The sequence below is a fragment of the Lepidochelys olivacea genome, assembly GCF_965140295.1.
Source record: "Lepidochelys olivacea isolate rLepOli2 genome assembly, chromosome: 14".
Taxonomy (NCBI): domain Eukaryota; kingdom Metazoa; phylum Chordata; order Testudines; family Cheloniidae; genus Lepidochelys; species Lepidochelys olivacea.
The window spans coordinates 27894489-27911143 of record NC_140424.1 but is presented as its reverse complement, the minus strand read 5'-3'; the positions used below and the strand labels follow the sequence as shown (position 1 = coordinate 27911143).

Here is a 16655-nt window from a genome sequence, read left to right as displayed (position 1 = left end):
TCTTGTTCAGCCAATTGCTGAATGCTGACCACTTCTTATTTACAATGTCACCTGAAAGTGAGAACAGGCATTTTCATGGCACTGTTGTAGCGGGCATTGCAAGGTATTTTTGTGCCAGATATGTTAAATATTTGTATGCCCCTTCATGCTTCGACTTGTAGATTGCAAATTGTACAGTGCAAATATTGGTAATAAAAATAATAATTAGGCTGCCAATTAATAACAGTTAATGCATGTGATTAACTCAAAAGAACTCAATACTTTTTTTAATGTGCATTAATTGCATACTAGGGTGCCGTGCTCAGGGGGTGCTGCTGCATGCCTCCAGGGCGGGGGTGCTCCTCCCCGCATCACCCTTCTCCACTGCTGCTCCTCCCTCCCACCCACGGAGCCACCCCAGACCAAGCTACTCCAGACTAGGAACCTGGCTTCACTCTTCTTCACAGAGTGGAAGGGGTGGGGTGGGGGCTGATGTTGGGGTTCCCCCTGCCCCCACCCATGTACCTGGTTACTGCTGAGCTGGGGTCAGGGAACAGGGGGAGCCTGTCTGCTGCTGCTGCCAGCTCAGGAATGAGTGCGGTCGACAGGAGCTGCTGTTGGCTGAAAAAGTGCTCAGGCTTCTGAGTGCTCTGCTTAAAGAGACAACGCTTCCCCAGTGCGCACGCACGCACACACACACACACACACACACACTCTTCCCCCAAAGAGCAAAACTATTTAAATAAATGGTATTCTGTTATTGTTTAACAGTGCAATTAAAACTGCGATTAATCACAACTTTTTAAAATCTCGTGATTAATCACGATTAATGCTTTTTAGTCATTTGACAGCCCTATTTTAAATGTAACCATTTGTTTCCAATACTACTTGCTATGACTTGAATCTTGATTCTTTGTTAAATAAAAGTATACGGTGCTTGTTTTCAATACAAAAATAGCTAAGTGCCTTGTGTCAAGCAGCACAGTGACCTGAAGTGTAACGGCTAAACTGGTGTGCACTGTTTCTTTAGAAGCAGCGAATCCGTGAACACTACGAGTGTCCGGTGAACCAGGGGACGGACGCTCCAGGGAGATGCTTGCAGGGTTTGAGGGTTGGAATGAGCCAATCAGTAACGTGAAGTGAGACTGCAGGGCCTGCGGGGCCTAGAGGGCAGTGCTTGTGTTGCCTATGGCCAATGGAGTTGGGAGCTGGCCCAAGGCAGGCGCAAATATGGCTTCTCATGGTAAGGCACATGGCAGTGAAGTGCTCACAACCCTGGGTACACCTGGGAAATATCACAGGAGGCCAGTGGCACAAGGGTGCAACTGTGCCAGGACCTCAGGACTTCTCTATCATGTGCTAGGCTTGTACTGGCCTCTGTAACCGTTGAATAGGGGCATTGCCAGCAGATCAAGAGACGTAATTGTTCCCCTCTATTTGACATTGGTGAGGCCTCATCTGGAGTACTGTGTCCAGTTTTGGGCCCCACACTACAAGAAGGATGTGGAAAAATTGGAAAACATCCAGCGGAGGGCAAGAAAAATGATTAGGGGACTGGAACACATGACTTATGAGGAGAGGCTGAGGGAACTGGGATTGTTTAGTTTGCGGAAGAGAAGAATGAAGGGGGATTTGATAGCAGCCTACAACTACCTGAGAGGTGGATCCAAAGAGGATGGCTCTAGACTGTTCTCAGTGGTAGCAGATGACAGAACGAGGAGTAATGGTCTCAAGTTGCAGTGGGGGAGGTTTATGTTGGATATTAGGAAAAACTTTTTCACTAGGAGGGTGGTGAAACACTGGAATGCGTTACCTAGGGAGGTGGTAGAATCTCCTTCCTTAGAGGTTTTTAAGGTCAGGCTTGACAAAGCCCTGGCTGGGATGATTTAGTTGGGGATTGGTCCTGCTCTGGGCAGAGGGTTGGACTAGATGACCTCCTGAGGTCCCTTCCAACCCTGATATTCTATGATTCGATGATACTATGAATAGGGAGATCAAAAACTGTCCCCTTCTATCCCTTTGCCAGTGCAGGCATGAATCTGGCCCATTGAGCCAAACCTCTTCCAGCCTTAATTTCCAAATCTATACAATGTTTTTGTTGTTGTTTGTATTTCAGTCAATGGACAACAAGGACCACATTGTTCTGAGCTCTGTACAGATGCTGAGCAAACAGACCCAAAGAGCTTACACCTCAGGGCCCTGATCCTGCAAACCCTTAACATTCTATTAATGGCAAAGGGCCCAAAGTAGATAAAATTATAGTCACGCTAAAGTCCTTACAGGATCTGGGTCTAGGTCATGACAAAATGCATTAGGAGAATGAGACAAATCAACCAAGGGTTGGAGAGGGAGGATGAGAGAACAGTAAACAACTCTTAGAGATTGTACCTCCTAGGATGGTTGAGAGACTTAATGGATATTGATTCCATTGCTGTGAGATGCCTGAATGAAAGAGAAAATGGAAGGTTTCAGACTCGTTTGTATTAAAGACCTGTGTGTGTCTCTGTCCCTCTCTGTCTGTTTCTCTGCCACAATTAAAACACAGTCATGTGAATTAAGAGTGGGGATGTTGTTATAAATATCACAACATAAAATCTCACTGATTTTATCTTTTCTCCCTGTAGACACTCTGCCAGTTGAACTGGAGGAAAAAAAAGAGAATACTCTAGGATCACACAGACAGGGTGAGATTTCAAGGTGGAGATTATTTTTCAGTTACGAGAAAATTCCCATGAAAATGTTTTCTTGAACTTGTAGCTAAGCCAATGCTGACCATGACACAACCAGTCCTAAAAATAAAAACATTACTAAGACGTGCCCAAGTTGAAGTCGGACAAACAATCCAACCCCAACCTTAACGCTGAGTTCATGCCCACAGCAATGAACGGAAACATTCTCACTATCATCCAAACACCCTTAACTCTGACCCTGGGATTTTCATAGATATTCATACGCATTATATATATTAAATTCATAGGAATGAGTGGACAGGCCACTCACCTCAGGGCTGATCTCTGGCTCTAATACTCTGCTTCCCTCTCTCCTCAGTGAATGTGACTCTGGATCCAGACACGGCTCATCCCCAACTCCTCCTCTCTGAGGGTCAGAAAAGTGTCAGACGGGGAGACAAATGGCACAGACTGCCCAACAATCCCAAGAGATTTGATACCCTGGATCAAAGATTTGATACCCTGCGTGCTGGGCTGTGAGGGATTCACATCTGGGAGATACTACTGGGAGGTGGAGGTGGGAGGTGAAATAATCTGGGCTGTGGGGGTTGCCAGAGAGTCTGTGAGGAGGAAGGGATTGTTCTGCTTTAACCCTGAGTGGGGGATCGGGCTATGGAGCAGTGGTGGGGTGAGTTCCAGGCTCTCACCTCCCCTAAAATTCCTCTGCCCCTGAGCTGGGTCCCCAGGAGGATCCGGGTTTGTCTGGACTATGAACAGGGGCTGGTGACATTTCTGAATGCTGATAATGATGCCCCAATCTTCACTTTCCCACCGGCTTCCTTCAGGGGGGAGAGAATGCACCCCTGGCTTTGGGTTCAGAGTGAACAATCACAGCTCAGACTGTGTCCCTGACACTTGGGGAAAACATCCCTTCTAAAGACCCTGAAATCAACTTCTCTAGCCTCAGACACCCTAATTTCTATGACCCTGGAGAACGCTTGTCTTCCTGAAAGCCTTCTACCATACAATCAGTTTGTATGACCATAAGGCTTGATGGGGCCTCTGAATTGTTAAAGTATAAAGACCAAGATGCTACTGAAATGGAGAAACCAACCGCATTGCTCCAAGAATTGTGCAACCTGTTTGTCACTGGCCTGTGTGATCCTTGAGGAGTGTAGCTGACTGTAGGGGTCAGAGACTGTCAGATAGGAGCTCAGAGAGTGGGAGAATGAAAGTGAAAGAAAGTGACAAGGAGAGACATGAGCCAGGGTGACAGAGGGACTGGGAGATGCTACTGAACGTGATGGTGTCATTCATTATGTAATCCATCTATTTAATTCACTGGTTCATGAAAAGTGGAGCCATTTTAATGCCTTGGAAAAGTGATTTCTGCAAATGTTGCACTTTTTCTCTGTTCTGACCTTACATAATCACTCCCTAAGTGATTGAAGCCCTCATTTTTTTGTTAACTGAACCTTTTTAATAAATATAAAGCTTTTTTCTGCTTGGTGTTTTCCACTCTTTTGAGGGAGCGAGGAGGTGCAGAGGATTTGATTCGCCACTGACCAAAAGACAAGTTAAGAGTAAGGTGGGGTACACTCTATGGGGGGGCAAGTTGACTGGTTTAATCAAGGGGCTGTAGAGCTGCCACCCTCCATAAAATGACCTGCTTATGAACTTGGAAGTGCATTGAAACCCATGTGGATATATATCTTCCTTCTAAACATGGTACTCTTTAAAAGAGTCTGAAATAGAGCTTGTGAGGCTATTTTGGAGTTATTTGGTCAAGGGGTTCCCAAAACATACCCCCAAATACTCTGCTTTTATCATTTTCAGATTTTTATAACACTTTGTTTTAGAATTAGGAATAGCAGATTTAAATTAAAGCTCAGGAAAAACTTGCTAACTGTAAGAACAGTAGGACAATGGAACAGTGTCTAGGAAAGTTGTGGAAGCTCCTTCACTGGAGGTTTTCAAAAGGAGGCTGGATAGCCATCTGTCTTGGATGGTTTAGACACAACAGCTCCTGAATCTTGGCAGGGAGTTAGCGTGGATGACCCTTTTAGTCCCTCCTAACCCTGTGATTACCTGAAACAAATCTAGATTTCTGACCGTCCAAAAATGTGTCCCATTGGACTGCCCCTGAGATCAGCTTTTCAATGGCATGAAAGACCAGTTTAGGAATATCTCAGAACATAGTGAGCTGCCAAAGTTTTAGTATCTATGTGAGCAAATGTTTCCTCAGAAACTCCTTTGTCAAGAACACCCATGGCACCATGTACTGATTTGAGGGAATAGGCAGTGTTCTTTGAGCTCAGGGACAAGGAGTTCATTCCTCTGCTCAGGTGATTTGCATGCTGTGCATATTGGCACTCTCAGCTTGCCTTTCTGCTTGGTGTGCGGGTGGCACAGATGACAGTGAGCCACCCCATAGGACAGCTGGGAGGGGAATCTGCTGCTCTGGCTCGTGGGGTATTTCACGGTTACAGAGCCTGAACAGAGTCCAGCCTGTACTCTAATCTCCTAGCACACTCTTGGGGTGAAGACCTATTGTCTAATACCTCCTCTTGAGAATGGGGACCCAGTGTCTGACTGCCTAGACTCTCTGGGTGCAGTGCTGACACCTCAGCCTGCCTCATGCTTAAACGCGCCCTTTCCCAGACCCCACCCAAAAGGTTTGAGGCTCCTGGGTTACAGTTTAACTCTCAGGGGCACACCGTAGTGGTGTTCCTGCAACAGATCAGGATTCCTGTGTCACCCAGTGGTGCCCTGCTCTCACTCTGGGCTGTGCAGTGCATACAGAGAAAGGCCAACAAATACTTTATTTATTTAATGGTTATGGGTAGACAGCTTAGAAAGATGAAGTCCGACAGAGGAGCAAGAAGGTCAGAGGTGCTGGGATCTTACAGAGAAATCGACAACAGCTAGGAAATGTTACACTGGACAATGCTTTCCTACCACATTACTCTGGGCAGCCTCCTCTATGGGAACTGTAGTGTGAGCTCTGTGCTGCTTGGATCTGTCACAAATCTCACAGTTGGGATCTGATTCTTCTCACAGAGCAGTTTGAAATCTCGCCCTTGACTCACACACTCTCCCTTCTGGCTCTTCTTGCTTTTGTAAACATGAGTTCTTCCCTCAGGGCTCCTATTACTCCAGGCCCCGCCTGTAGCTGGTAGCAGGGGCATGGTCAGATAAAGGGCATGGCTCAGATGCCACACTGTGCCAGCTCCTGGTGCTGGTTTGGCCAGAAGTTCCTTTGCCCAGCAGTGTCATTGCAATGAGGATGGGAGAAGTCTCGTTCTGATTCCTCTCCCCAGGACTTGGTGATTCAGGCTCAGCTCAAATGGTGCTCACAGTCTGTAGACACCAGATCCTTGGAAGCAGCTTCCACTTGGAGATTTTTGGCTGTGCTTAGAAATACCCTGGGATCTCTCTGCAGAGTGGAAAGAATTTCACTCTCCAGAGCCAGTAATGGAGCAGCAATTAGGCAGGTCCCCTCCTGCCACAGGCTTGTTGTTACTCAGCTGGAATCCCCAGACAGCTGTCCTGAGAACCTGGTCCCTCTGGCATTGTGCAGGAGCAGATTTAAAGAGACATACCCTGGGAGCCAATGATCCAGGATGGTGCAGCCTGGACTTTGTGCAGTCACAGGATGGGAGTATATAAAAACTGTAAAGTTTCTAACCTGAAGGTTTCTGCCTTTTCTTTTCTCCTTCCAGCTATTCCTTTTCTTTCCTCTCACTTGATTTCACCTTCACCCTTTGCCTTGCTTCTTTCTTTCTACTGTATCCCCTTCCCTTATTATTTCAAATCTTCCATTCTCCTGCTCTTTCCTCTCCGCAGCTGCCCCACCTATCTTCCTCTTCTTGGAGTACAAGAAAAAAAGACTGCCTCCAGCTATAAGGAAACAAAGGACACCTCATCAACCAGCAGTGAGGAAAAACTGTCTCTGACCCTAAGAAAATGGAATGAGATGGCATTGCAGTACAGAGCTGAGCAATCAGCCAGTAGGTCAGGAACTGACAATAGTGACAAAGGAACACAAAGGATCAAATGCTAAACCCCTCTCAGTGGCTGAAAGTTCATCTGGTGGCAGGTCACAGGCCACTGTGGAAGGTGCTGGAATCTCAGCCTGGTCCCTAGTGGGGCAGGTGTCACCATCATACACAGATATAACTAGCAGGACCTGCACTGACTGGTTCCCTTTGTCATCGGTCTCAGCAGCAGAGGCCAATGACTCAATGGCTAGTGGAATCAGAACTTTCATCTCAGCTTTAGAGAGAGATTTTCCCCAGGTCAGGGTTGAAGTCCAATGGCTGTGGGCAGCGTGCATGAGGGGAGCTGGTTAGAAGGCTCCTGCACTGCACAGTGTGTGGGATAAACAGATACGTCCAATCCACTAGGCTCTCAGGACACTTGTCTGTTCCAGCTGCAAGATGGTGATCTGGGAACAGACTGAGGAGACCTGATAGTGTCTGGGGAGCAACCACCTGGGACCAGGAGTGGAAACTCAACTGTGGTGGGAAAGGAGCAATGACTAGACATGCTACTGCAGATATATTTAGTTCAACTGGGTACAATGCTGTTGACTGAAGTCATGCCAACAATCAAAAACCAGTATAATTACATCACTTGTGCATGTTCACAGAATGCTTCTTCCGTCGGCAGAGCGCGTCCACACTTAGTGCTCAACAGTAAGAGCAGTGCACTGTGCGTGGCTATCCCACTGTGCTACTCAGCACCTTCTGCAGCTAGGAGTTGTGGGAACACAGAGTGGATCGCAGTGTGTCATGAGTGCAGGCTCAACGTCCCATGATGCAGTTTTTCCCACCCTATCATTCCATGGGCTTCCAACTGTGTTTCATGGCATTTTTCAATGGTCCCTGTTTACTGTGTGCCCGCCATCTCTCTCTGAAAGGATGGATCCTGCACTGCTCTCTACCGTTGTGGTCACTGTTATAAACACATCATGGATGGTCATGTAGCATATCATGGACTCCCAATCTGGACAGGAATCAGAGTTCCCTGACCTGCTGTGTGCCATGGAAAGGAACAACACAAGATTACTTTTAGCATTCATGGAGCAGCTGTATATGGTGGATCGTCGCTTCTGGGCTCGGGAAACAAGCACTGAGTGGTGGGATCATATTATGTAGGTTTGGGATGATAGGCAGTGGCTGCACAACTTTTGGATGTGGAAATATGGCCAGTTGGTGAAGCTTCCCCTAGGGGAATCTATCCCCCTGTCCCGCCCCTTCCTCTGGTGGCCCTGCCCAAGCTCTGCCCTGCCCCACCCCCACTCTGCCCCACCCCCTGCCCCTCTCCACACCTTGCCCATGCTCCACCCCATGGCTTGCTACCACTTGGCCCCCTTGCCTGCCCCTCACCGTCACTCCTCTTGTCTGCTGAGGAGGAGAGGAGCAAGCAGAGGGCAGAGGAGGCCTAGGGGGAATGGGTGGAGCTGTTCAGCCACCTCCCCACTGAAACCCTTTTCCCACGGCTTGCTGTCACCATTCACTCCTCTCCTCCTACTCAGTGAGCAGTATGTGGTGGGGACCTCAGGGGAATGGGCAGAGCAGAGCCAGGAAGGGGTGGAGTGAGGGCAGGCCTCAGAGGGAAGAGTGGGACCTCAGGGCGGAGTGCAGGCGTGGCCATGGCCCAGGTGTCGCTGTTCACGTGTGGTGGATCAGCAGTTTTGGGAGGCTTAGCCTCTCCTGGCCTATGATCCCTGCCGCCCTTGTGTGGAAAGTCATCTTCATGGAACTGTGTGCAGAGCTTGCCCCAGCACTGAAGCACAAGGACACCAAAATGAAAGTTGCCCTCTGGGTGGAGAAGCACATGGTGATCACTCTGTGGAAGATGGAGACTCCAGACTGTTACTGGTTGGGCATGAATTAGTTGGGAGCTGGGAAGTCCACCACTGGGGCCACATGAATGCAAGTTTGCAGGGCCATTAATCGCATCCTGCTATGAAGGACTCTGACTCTTGGCAATGCGCATGAAATAGTGGATGGCTTTGTGGCATTGGGGTTCCCTAACAGCAGCAGGGCGATAGATGGCACACTGTAATGGTCCCTCGCTCTCCCATGGTGAGGGAGGCCACTCAGTCCAGTCCCGTCTGGCCAGGACCAGAGTCCGCAGGACAGTCAAGAGCCCACAATAGGGCTGAGCGACCAACAGTCACAGGCCAGCTTTAGCCTGGGCTTGGGAGGCTCAAGCTGCCAGCCCTTAAACAGGGTCTATAACTGAACTGGGCCCCGGGCTTGAGGAGGCTCAGGCAGCCAGCAACAAACAATCTCAGGGCTGGCTTTAGCCTGGGTGGGGCTCAGGCAGCCAGCAAACAAACAGTCTGCAGGTGGGCTGGGGCCTGGGTTTGAGGAGTCTCAGGCGGCCAGCGAACAAACAGTCTGCAAAGGTGACTGGTAAAGGAAGCTCCTTCTCCAGAGCAGGAGCTTCTCAGAAAAGTGTAGGGAGTTAGCCACCCAGGGTGGGGTGGCAGGGGGACGCGGCCCCACCCTACTCCACCATGTCCCACCCCAGGGCCCTGGCAGGGGCAGGATCGGCTGCCCCTGCGTCGGTGGGGATCCAGCCGCAACACGCCGACTGAGCCACAGCCCCTGGGGCTGCCCCTGGGCTACTTCCTGCCTCCCCGGGGGTTGGTACCTGTGGCCTTCAGGCCTCTTCCGGCTCCTCGGGGTACACAGCAGCAGGCTTTCTGGGCCAGTTGGTGTAACAATCAGTGAACCCAAGTTCCCGGGTTCCCTGAAGACGTTCAATGAGTGCTACTTTTCACCATCACTCCCAGGATCTATTTTCCATCCAACTCCACACTCACCCCCACTCTCCCACTGTGGGCCTGTATACAAAATCAAACTGCCTGCCCAGGTATCCGGTTACTGAACAGAACCGCCCCAGCACAGCTAACACCGTGGCATGGTTTGCAGTAGAATAAAGTTCTGATAAACGTTCCCCTTCCCCCCAAGTCTTGCAGGGTCCCACAGATGCCCTGTGAGGCAGTGCAGCTAAGGGCACAGATGGGACCTTGATCAGTTCTGTCTGTACTGAGGATTCTGAGAGCCACATGTGCTTAGTGGCTCCCCCAAAAACAGAGAGTGCAGGGGGCACCCACACCCAGGGATCGGCACCACCATGTTATGCGATGGACTCTTTGCAAAATTACTGAACTTAGTGATGGACACTGGGGGAGGGGGGGTTATGTCATTCAGTCATTCAACGTTTTTTTGAAAAATTATCACGGACCTCAAAATTTTTACCATGGACACTTGGGTCTGTGAATGGACACATTGCCTACCCCTGTTCACACCTCTCCTAACACCATTCCTCCCTTCCCTGACTTCAGCTTTCTCTGTTCCTGGATCCCTCCCTTCTGCCCACTCAACCCTTCCCTGGGATCTCCCCATCCACTTCTCAGAGCTCCACCTCCATATACTGGGGTCTCTTCTCTTTCATTTCTGCAAGGGGCTCTTCCTACTTGTGGCCTTCCCCCCCCTCCATTATATACCCCTCCCCCAAGTCTTCCTCTTGTGATCTGGGCTCTTCACTTCCTACTGCTGCAGCCTCCCATCCCACTCCACCCTAGTGTAAGCGGGGGAATGGTCCCGCTATTGTGGGGAACTTTCCTGGCTTATACACTACCCCAATGGAATTGACTTGAGAAAGGATCTGAGTCCTCACTCCTAGTCCCTTTACACAGAAGCCTGCCTAACCTCAAGGGCTCCCCTTCCACTCTCCTGTGTGGCAGAGTCCTCATAACCCCCAACATCACTGGGTCAAGGATTCCTGGGGGGCTTGACCCACAATCTTGTCATTGTCACTTAGGACAAAGGCTAGAGTGTCCCCACTCTGAGGTATTCTCTCCACTCTGGACACTTCCCTGACCCACTGATCATTATATACATTTCATAGCAAATACAATTTACTGAACAGCAACAAATTAAAAAATATAAGGTGTAAAGATGCTGCCTTTGGTGTGACACTTCTGAGATTATCAATTCAAGACAAATTGCTTCAAGCAGGGGAATTACAGCCCAAGGTTGGGGTTTCTCCACTTCTAAGGCACACCAAACCAGCCAGACAAAGAGGACTTTGGTTTCACCCCACTGGCTAACCATAAGTCATACAAGCAATTCCCTTAGACACTCCAGTTTCCCAGTATCACCACCAGTGCCACTCATTATGGGGACGAATGGTTATGAAAACCAATACCCCAATAAAAGAAAAAAGGTTCTCTTGATCCCAAAGGGCCAAGCCCCAGACCCAGGTCAATATACAAGTTAGATCTTACCCACAAATCATGCTGTTGCCAATCCTTTAGAATCTAAAATCTAAAGGTTTATTCATAAAAGAAAGAAATATATATGAGAGCTAAAATTGGTTAAATGGAATCAGTTACATACAGTAATGGCAAAGCTCCTGGTTCAGGCTTGTAGCAGTGATGGAATAAACTGCAGGTTTAAATTAAGTCTCTGAGTACATCCACATCTGGGATGGGTCATACAGTTCTTTGTTCAGAGCTTCAGTGTAGCAAAGTTCCTCCAGAGGTCAGAAGCAGGACTGAAGATAAAATGGAAGGGTTTTCAGGGCCTTTTATATTCTCTGCCTGTGGAAGGACCCCTTTTGTTCTTACTGCGGAAAATGACAGCAGCAAGATGGAGTCTGGAGTCACATGGGCAAGTCACATGTCCACCATGCATGACTCAGTTTGCAGGCCAACGCCATTGTTTACGTGTTAGTTTGAACGTTCCCAGGAAAGCTCAGATGTGGACTGGCATCTCCCAGAGTCATTGTCAGTTACCTGTTTCTTGATTGGGCACTTACTGAGAACAGTCCTTTCTCAAGAAGCTGACCAAAAGCTTCACTAAGGCTACTTAGAATCAAAACACACTGAGATACAAGTACATAGCCAATATTCATAACTTCAACTACAAAAATGCTACACACATACAGACAGCATAACCATAACCAGAAAATCATAACCTTTTCATAGACATCTCACACAACAACCTTTGTACAATATTTGCTGCAAATATATAATAGTGGTTGCAACAATGATCTATGTGGTCATAGTTTATGTCAATAACGTCACATAAGGAAAAAATGGAAAAGCTTAAAGGAAACAAGTAACCCCACTCTGTGGCACGGGGACGTCACAACCAGCGTCTCTGGAATTTACGGGCAGTTCACAGTCTGTTCCTCACACGTCCCAGGCCTCCTGCCCAGGCCCTGGCTGTGCTGCAGGGATGCTGCGGGTCGGACACTTGCTCTGGCGGTGACCGGTGCTGGGGAGAAGGTGGCAGGACCCATCTCCCCAGCATCGGCCCCCACATCAGGGTGATGGTTTGCTGCCAACTCTGGCCTGCAATGCCTTTTGGCTGGTGGGGTCTTACTGCACTGGGCCCGCTGCCCAGGGTCCTCCTCGCTCTCCCCAGCTGCTCTCCGGACTGCTCCAGCCCCAGCCCCAGCCCCAGCTTCGCTCTGCCTCAGCGCAGCTGCTGTTCTGCCCCTGGCGCAGCTCTCTGGGCTGCTCCTCTGGCTCTGGCTGCCGTGGCTCTGCTCCCAGCACAGCGCTGAACCCTGGCCTGCTTCTCTCGCTCTGGCTGTTGTGGCTCTAGCTCGGCCCCTATGGGCAGACAGAGGATGGGACCCCGCTCTCCTTACTCCCTCATTGGCCTGCCTGCTTTGTCAATCAGGCTGATCTGGAGCATTTGCCTCTCCCCATTGGTCCTGGGGACTGTCAGTCCAAGGTCTTGGTTTCTCATCTGCAATTCCCCTTTCCTTTGTTACTGGGAGGGCCAACCAAAAATCCTCATTGAGTTTCAGTAAGGGGACAACAGTCCCCCTTACATCAGCAACAGCAGCCACCCCTGACATTGTGTCTACACACATCTCTGCCTCTGCATGCCCACAACCCAGCAGCCTACATCCCCCCTCTGCCCCTCTCCTCTCCCCTAGCTCACAGGCTTGGTGCTGGGAACTGCGGGGGAGGCGGTGGCAGGCAGATGATTCCCCAGGCCATCCTTATAGGAACACACCTGGGGGCTGGTCAGCGCTGGGAGGGGACAGGCTCCTCCATGGGTGTCACTGTCAGGAACAGAGATTCCCTCCAGCCTGAGCTGGGACTGGGCAGATTATCAAGGGAGATGTGTTTCTAAATCCCTCTTTGTAACCAGTATAAAAATAAGGGTGGAGCGTTCCGGAGAAAGTGTCAGTGAAAGTGAAGAGATGGGACTTGTCAGTCACATTGTAAAATGAGACCTCTCCTGCCTCATAGTCCAGGAAAATCCCTACCCGGCTGGGCCTGACGCTCATGGACAGTGGCGTTAAATGGGAGGTGAGGGCCTTATATTCCTTATATCTCAGACACACTGTCCAGAATCCATTCTCAGGTGATAGGTAAATCTTCCCCTTCCTTGTCACAGATTCTGTACAAACCCCCAGAGTCCAGTTTGTTTTGTCTCCCACCTCCACCTCCCAGTAATGCCTCCCTCCTGTCAATTTGTTAAAGCCCAGGACAATGGGATAAGTATCAAATCTCTTAATATTGTCAGGCAGATCCTGTTGTTTGTCTTCGTATGTCACAGTTTTCTGATCCTCAGACAGGATGAGGCTGGGATGAGCCGTGTCTGGATCCAGAGTCACATCCACTGGGGAGAGAGTCACAGAGTCAGTGCTGGAGGCAGGGGCTGGTCACTGGGATCAAAGGGAAATTAACCTGTGTCCCCGTTAATTGCTGTGACACAAGGTTGCTGGCCATTTAAGGAGAGTCAGGGCCCCATCTAAGGCCAAGGGGGCAGGGGAAGGAGAGGAGATGGAAAGAGGGGCAGGTGCTTGTGAGGGACATAGGAGAGGGGAGGAACAAGCACCAGGGAAGGGGAGCAGATGGGAAGGGAAGGGGGAGATCTCCATGGAGTAGTGGGAGGGACGGGTCAGGCATCAAGGAATCAGAAAGGATAGGAGGGGAGTAGTGGGGGTTGCAGAGAAGAGAGGGATAAAGGCTGGCAGAGGAAGGGGACAGATGTCAGGGAGGCAGGGGGGAAGGGCAGGCTGCAGGAACAAGGGTGGTGGTGGTGAGGGAAGAGGAAAGACAGGTGCCAGGGGGCAGAGGGAAGGTGCTCAGGGGTGGGGCAGGAGGTAGGAATTTGGGGCAGTAGCAAGGGACCTGGAGGGGCAGGTGCTGTGGGAGTTGCAGAGAGGGGTGGGTGCCAGGGGGACATGGAGGACATTGCAGTGGGGTCTAGAGGCCACTCAGGCTAGTTCCCTGTTGTGCCAGGCACTACACAGACAGAGGTGGATCTTTGCTTATGTCTGAGTGACTGAGGAGCACAGATCCCAGTGACTGCACAAAAAGAGCTTAGGCCTAAGTCCCTGGTTTCAGCTCCACTATGATGTGATCTTTGAAAAGTCATGGAAGACAGAAGAGATTCCAGAAGACTGGAAAAGGGCAAATATAGTGTCAATCTATGAAAAGGGGAATAAGGACAACCTGGGGAATTACAGACCATTTAGCTTTCAGAGTAGCAGCCGTGTTAGTCTGTATCCGCAAAAAGAAAAGGAGTACTTGTGGCATCTTAGAGACTAACAAATTTATTTGAGCATAAGGTTTCGTGAGCTACAGTTCACTTCATGGGATGCATGATGGAGCAAATAATTAAACAATCAATTTGCAAACATCTAGAAGATAATTAGGTGATAAGTAACAGTCAGCATGGATTTGTCAAGAACAAATCATGTTAAACCAACCGGATAGCTTTCTTTGACACAGTAACATGCCTTTGGATGGGGGGAAGCGGTAGATGTGGTATATCTTGACTTTAGTTAGGGTTTTGAAACTGTTTCGCACGACCTTCTCATAAACAAACTAGGGAAATACAACCTAGATGGAGTTACTATAAGTTGGGTGTGTAACTGGTTGAAAAACAATTCCCAAAAAGTAGTTATTGTTGGTTCACAGTCATGCTGGAAGGGCATAATGAGTGGGGTCCCGCAGGGATCAGTTCTGGGTCTGGTTCTGTTCAATATCTTCATCAATGATTTAGATAACGGCATAGAGAGCACACTTATAAAGTTTGCGGATGATACAAAGATGGGAGGGGTTGCAAGTGCTTTGGAGAATAGGATTATAATTCAAAATGATCTGGACAAACTGGAGAAATGGTCTGAAGTAAACAGGGTGAAATTCAATAAGGAAAAATACAAACTACTCCACTTAGGAAGGAACAATCAGTTGCATACATACAAAATGGGAAATGACTGCCTAGGAAGGAGTACTGCAGAAAGGGATCTGGGGGTCATAATAGATCACAAACTAAATATGAGTACCAGAAAAAGAAAAGGAGTACTAGTGGCACCTTAGAGACTAACCAATTTATTTGAGCATAAACTTTCGTGAGCTACAGCTCACTTCATCGGAATGCATCCGATGAAGTGAGCTATAGCTCACGAAAGCTTATGCTCAAATAAATTGGTTAGACTCTAAGGTGCCACTAGTACTCCTTTTCTTTTTGCGTGTAAGCAGTGTCAGGATGAGCTCCACCCTGACATCTGGTGGTGAGGTGTGGCAAGTTGTGGAAGAGAACTTCAGGGGCCGATCTCATTTGCATAGGCACACCCACCCCGCCTAGAATGAGAATACCAGAAGTGGGGGTGAGTGAACAAATAGAATATATATATTCTACACAAATGCCAACCTTCTACAACTACAGTATCTGCTTTGTGAATATTGGCAGGCCGGCTGGCTGCCCACAGCCATGTAGTTATAATTGTAGGAGGCAGCAGCTGAGGATTAATGAGTCAAGTGGCCCCATGATGGCTGCAGAGGATGGCAGAGAAGAAGGGCTGTCTCTGTCTGCTCAGCTGAGTGAGTCCCAGGGCTGCCCTGAGCTCTGCTCCCTTAGGGCCAAACTCCTAAAGGCCAGGGCAACATCTGCCCACACTGAGCCCGGTGCCCTGGGTGTGGATGTGCAGAGAGCACCTCTGAGGATCTGGCACTCCTGAGGGCTGTCTGCGTCTGCAGTTACTCAGCGTGGTTTGTGGGTATGATGGGGCAATGGACTCACATGCAAACACTGCACACCCATTGTAAGAGTATGTCATCTCCTTCTTGCCCCCAGAGAGCCCGGGGGTGAATCTGTGCCATGGACCATGGGACAGGAACTGTCCCCTGGTATGCTTCACTGTGATCCCCACCAGAAACACCTGGTACCATGGCACCATCTCGGAGCAAACAGCCAGAGGAGATTGTAATATCAGCCTATAGCTTTTTGGCCCCTCACCCTGGGAACACTGCAGGGGGAAGGGCTCGGGGAAGGATAAACCCAGACACCCACCTGCCACTCTGTGGTTTTCTCCTCCTCTTCAGATGTCAGCTCCAGGGCCTCCTCCAGCTCCAGCCTCAGAGGGCCCAGGGCTTCCTGGAGTTTCACCTGCAGGGGCACCATGTGTGATAGCCATTAATCTGCACATCTGATGGGTGGAATTTGCAGGAGGCAGGGCCAGATGAAACAGGGGCACTACAAACCCATGTCTAGGCCCCAGCTACTGGAGTTATGTGATAAAATCAGGTTTTTGGCTTTCATTAAAAAGAGAATGTTTCAAACCTTCTGGGTTGCAAAGAAAATATTCAAAACATGCCCCAAATGTGACAGACACAGCGATTCCTGCCTGAGTCTGTAGAGAGCCTGAGCCCAGTGCCATGAGAGGGGACGGCTCCATTTATGTGTATGGAACATTGACACCAAGCCTCACTGCTCTGGGGGACAGCCAACCCCTCCGCAAAAAGAGGGGCTTTGTGTGGCAGCAGGGGGTAGGTCATATGACTCAGCTCCCCCATCCAATCATAGACACCTTGGCTAATAGATGGGGGGGGGGCTCCCTGAGCCTTTTCGAGTATCTCTCTCTCTCAATGGGAGGGAGAGGATTCTTGCTGTTGATCCTGTGGGGAAAAAGGACCCCTAGCCCCTGGGATTCCCAAGGGGAGGGAGCCCC

General features: G+C 49.5%; 1 protein-coding gene and 2 pseudogenes across 3 annotated transcripts in view; 1 reads left to right on the top strand and 2 right to left on the bottom strand.

The window, feature by feature from the left end:
• Positions 1-16655, top strand: part of LOC311531264 (C-type lectin domain family 2 member D-like) — a 188589-nt pseudogene that overhangs the window by 54834 nt on the left and 117100 nt on the right. The gene's annotated exons all lie outside the window — the stretch shown is intronic.
• The window catches only part of LOC311531266 (C-type lectin domain family 2 member D-like), a gene marked incomplete at both ends in the record, with an annotated part of 432379 nt that overhangs the window by 334742 nt on the left and 80982 nt on the right, over positions 1-16655 (bottom strand).
• LOC311530195 (E3 ubiquitin-protein ligase TRIM39 pseudogene) lies at positions 10982-16108 on the bottom strand (annotated as a pseudogene). Its single transcript has 3 exons — positions 15998-16108; positions 15728-15884; positions 10982-13315 (listed from the first exon to the last, which is right to left on the bottom strand). The product of its transcript is annotated as an E3 ubiquitin-protein ligase TRIM39 pseudogene (transcript).